The sequence below is a fragment of the Phoenix dactylifera genome, chromosome 7 (assembly GCF_051530095.1).
Source record: "Phoenix dactylifera cultivar Ajwa chromosome 7, Ajwa_hap1_PhDact_Kaust_v1.1, whole genome shotgun sequence".
In the NCBI taxonomy this organism is placed as follows: Eukaryota; Viridiplantae; Streptophyta; class Magnoliopsida; order Arecales; family Arecaceae; genus Phoenix; species Phoenix dactylifera.
Window position 1 is genome coordinate 23,599,192 of NC_143196.1, and position 4,792 is coordinate 23,603,983.

At 37.8% G+C, this 4,792-nt stretch overlaps 1 long non-coding RNA gene across 1 annotated transcript; it reads right to left on the reverse strand.

Moving 5' to 3' along the window:
- Positions 1–279: 279 nt before the first annotated feature.
- On the reverse strand, positions 280–815 carry LOC148702976 (uncharacterized). Its single transcript, XR_015967402.2, has 2 exons — positions 735–815; positions 280–498 (listed from the first exon to the last, which is right to left on the reverse strand). It is a non-coding gene; the product is annotated as an uncharacterized LOC148702976 (long non-coding RNA).
- Between the last annotated feature and the right edge of the window lie 3,977 nt (positions 816–4,792).

Below are 4,792 nucleotides of genomic sequence, written 5' to 3' on the forward strand. Positions count from 1 at the left end.
GATAAAAGACAAATGGTTCCAAATTTTGATTATCATTTTGATACAAAAAATGAACACTCTTTATGAATTCTCCTAATCCTAATCCACAACTAATATGCAAAAGTCTAAGAGCAAAGTTATAGCCAAAGATCATTGGCAATAGTAATAGGAGTCAAAAGAAAGTTCCACCAAAATCTATGAATAATTTGAAGTTGATTTAACACTATCAGGTATAGCATGCATAAGTTTTCCAATGGCTTAAAAACCATGAATCACAACAGAGTTATGGCCCTTAAGTTGAAAGTACAAAATGTATGATTATGCCAATTGCATGAAATTCAGCATGAATTTGTTTGTATTCTATTTTCCCTAATTATTACATCACAATTTGTCAAATAAACATATCCCATTTGATTGATCAGGGAGAAGGGCACTTGTAGTGACTGAGAGAATCGAAGACCAGGAAGTGAGTCATTTATAACAAACATTCTTCTTATAGCTAGATCCAATCTCCAGGTCCTACGAAAGAAAAAAAGAATTTACATTGACAAATGAATTTCACATTATTCCTTTCGAGAAGGAAGAATCAAGGAAATCCTATTGATTATTCTTTCTCAAAACCTTCAAGAAAAGTATGAAAAAAGAAGCTTGAATTATACGATCCATCCATAACTCTGGAATGAAAGGGGCAATCTCATAGTTCTGGGTCTATAAAGATGCTTGTTAGATGCTTCATTTTTCCATTGAGACCATACCTAAATCAATGCTCAAAAGATAGTCGTCCATCCATTGTTAAGAGAGATCCGTGATGCCTGCGCCCCCAAGGACCCGAATTCCATGAGTGAATAGAAAGTTAGATTTACACTGGATATCACCTGAATCGCCCCATCTATCCTCTTGAGGAGAAGTTTAGATTTAAACTACAATTCAAATAAAAGTATGCCATGCTAATGTGCCTTGGATGATCCACGTCTCTAGGTCAGGTGCTAATACACATTGAATTATTGGTCTTTTGGATATGGTCTATAATATATTTTTAGCCTCATGAAGTTTATGTTTACAAATAATCCATCCAATCATAAGGAAGAACTAAAAGATTCTAGGTCAACTTTAATGTTTTAAAACAAGCATGAGGCAGGCGACCAGAGGAATGCTTAGCGCTCAAATGCAAGGCAAGTGCAACCACAGCTGCACCAATGGGAGCAACAAAACCACCACCACCATAAGTGGTGTTGCAGGCAACACTGACAGCAACAAAACCACCATTCTCGATGGTATTGTGGAACCACCGGCAACAGCAGACTATATCACCAATGGTGGTGTTACAGAAACAACCAGCAACAACATAACCACCACCATTGTTGCTGGTGATAGCCTTAGGTCCTCTCCTTAAAATAGAAAAGAAAAAGAAAATTAAAAGGAAAATAGAGGAAGAAAATAGAAAAAATAAACTTACCATCCTTTGCCGTTTGCCGCTCCACCACCACCTCCACCCAAATAGCTTCTTCACAAGGCTCCACCAACATTTTTGCTACTCATTGCTCACCCTCACTGCCAACCCGATGACCACCACCGACCAGGCCACCAGATGAGCTAGGGTTTTGTTGATGGGAGGAGATGTGGAAACGGGAGAGTAATCAAAAGGGATTGAGGAATGCAAAAGGATAAAGTTGAAAATAGTTTGAGCAAGGTCCTCTATCATGGTATGAGTCTCGTACCAATAACTTACTAGTTTGACATGGTATGTTAGTGCGGTATTACACACCCTGTATCGAGATAGCTTCCAAGCTTTTTTTTTTCTCATTTTTTATCGTAGTATTGTCGGAAATTGAATAGTATGTATTAGAATGGTATGGTACTCATTTTAGTTCTGGACGATATGGTATGGTTGAGCTTGGTATTGATCGGTATAGATTGGTTCGAGACCTATACCAACTTGAATGGCATTTTCATGTTAGTTCCGATTCGATACAGGTTAGTATTCTCAAAATCAGACAACTTGAGGCAGTACGACAAACATTGAGTTCATGTTTTGTAAGTCATGGTACTCGACCCGTTAACCCGAACCCACTATATGCCCTACCTAAGTGCCCACCTAGAGCACGTGCTTTAACCGCAAGAGCACATTCAGGCGTCCGCCTCGTGGTGGGCTACTTTCTTGGGCCGACTAGGCCCAGTCAGAGCACCAAGGGGCTCCACCTGCTTAAAGTAGGCACCTAGGCAACCGCCCAGCTCGTTTAAAACAACAGTCAATTTTAAGAAAACTAAATGCACATTAAAGAAGGGCAATTGGACCTTATCCACCATAAATGAAGTAATTATCAAAGGTAACAAACACAGAAGCAAATTTGCACGAAGTAAAAGCAATTGATGCAACAAAGTTGCAGATGGATATTGTAGGATTCTTATAAGCCTCAAGTGGACATATAGGCTAGGCTACACTCGAGTATTGCCAAAGCCTGGATTCGATCGCCTCTGCTACCACTAGATCAACACTGATCTTCAAGCCTATAAACCAACTGTCAACAACAACTCCTCCATCGTTACATCCAAAAAGATTAATAAAGGCAAACTATTAATGAGATGGGATAGCACACATGCCTTTTTTCTCCTCTCAGGTATGAACTCATCCTTCATAGAATGGGATGTGACACGCTCCCTTCTCTCTTTTGTCCAAGCCATATCCTTTTCCGCAAACTAGATATTTATCCTGTGAAGATTGAGGTTTATCATGGACACCTTGGTGCTTATTTCTACAGAATTGGTGTTTACTCCCAGCAGGTTAGTGTTTATTTCTACACTTAATATTTACTTCTTCGAACTTTCTGTTTATCCTCCCTTGTTGTTCTTTACTATGAGGCAATCCTCACCTAACCGAGGGTCACTAAATTTTTTTCTGTTTATTTCTGCGATGTTTGTGTTTATTCTCACAAACTAGATATTTATCATTTTGGTGTTAGTGTTTATCTGAATGAGGAGAGAGAGCGTGGGCATGGCATGTCTCAAGAAATAGGCATTGGTGTGTATGGCACATCCCATTCCACTAATTAATGCATCTCTTTTTTCCTTTTTTTTCGAATAACATGGCAACTGTTGTAACAAAGAGAGTGAGAGAGAGGGAGAGGGTCGAAAGAGAGCATGCAAACTGTACCAAGGGATAGGCATAGATGCAATCAACGGGTCATGTCCTATCCTATTAATTATTTGGTTTTTTTTGTTTTATGGAACGGTAGCAGTTAACGGCTAACAAGAGCTTTGGTTTCTTCCCGATTTCTGCCAATCAAATGGCAGATAAGGTAACCTGATTTGGGACTCATTACTCGAGTGTAGCGTAGTCAATCTCTCTCTATCTCTATAATATGCATAAAAGATCTTTTCAATGTTGAGTCATATGAAAGATTTTTGAAAAGCTATTAAACTCTTAGTGGATATTAGGTGAATGTCTTGCTAACCAAACCATGTCCAACTAATCTCTTTAGATCTAGGTGCATTTGGAAGATAAACTGTGATCTTACTTTAGTGAGATTAGAGAGATACTTCGGAGATGCAATACTTCTAAAAGTCCTTTATAAGTACTTTGCTCCTCTATTCTATAAACAACAAAGGCAAGATGCCATAAAACAAAATTTGTAGTTTGTTTTCCATAAGGTTCGCCGTCGCATTTTTTTCTTATCTCCTGCCATAATCTTTAACCGCTTTCTTTTTCTTCGATTCTTCTTCTCCTCCCCCTTTTCTAGTCTTTCCAATATTATGTTAGCTGTCCCCAAATAAAGCCTTACAAGTATCAATATAGGCCAATCTATAAATTCTACATGCAAATATCTGCCCACAATAGCCCCCAATGAAATCCTGGAAACCCATCAGAAATCATTATCAAAATCTCTAGGTCTGCCTAAATCTGTCTGCACAATTTTTACAGACAGCAAATATACAGGATCTCAGATGCTAATAATCTGATCTGTTAGCCTCCTCATATTTTGTAACTGATCTTAATAACAGGAGGCAAATAAGTTCATAATGTTTCATGAGCACTGTTAGGGGAGAAACTGGAATAATTTGGTATCAAAATAAGAGCTGAACTTAAGTTTTGGAGAGTTACATGGTGCAAGGATATTGTTAAACAGGCCTTCTCTGTTTCCTTCATAATGAAATGAGGACCATCATGATTTTATCATGATTTCTATGACAAAAGTTACCAACGCACGCAGACTAATGGAGTTGAAAGATGACATATTTCTAGAAGTTCATGTCCTTTATTTTAGAACGGTAACGTAATGCTAATGTTGGTGATAATATATAAGCTTGGAATAGACAAATGGGTTTAACTTTGGTCTAATCTTTAAAACAATTAATATCAACAGTCGTGCCAATCTAGCCCAGGAGCACATGAATAATTCTCATCTTTAGCAAAATGTTTAGGTTTTCCTTTTTCTGGGAGAAAAAAAAAGTGATGCATGGTTAGTTTGTTCCTCTCTATCTTGATTCAAGCTTAATACATAAATCAATACTACTAGTAGAAAGGCTGCTGCTCAAATGTTCAGTAACTGAGTCATTTACAGAGCCATCAACAGTGGTTCTTTCTGAAAACCCAAGGCACATTCACATTCAAATGCTAATGTTCAGCACTACTTTGAGTCCGTGTTTTATCCCCCAACCTCGAAAACCCGATGACATTAATCTATTTGTCATAAAAGTATCAAAAAGTACCTAATGTCCATGCAATATTAAGAAAGTCCATTCACATTGTTGTCATTTTACATTTTCAAAAGAGGGAACTTTGGAACACTTCAAACCACACTGAAACATTGATATG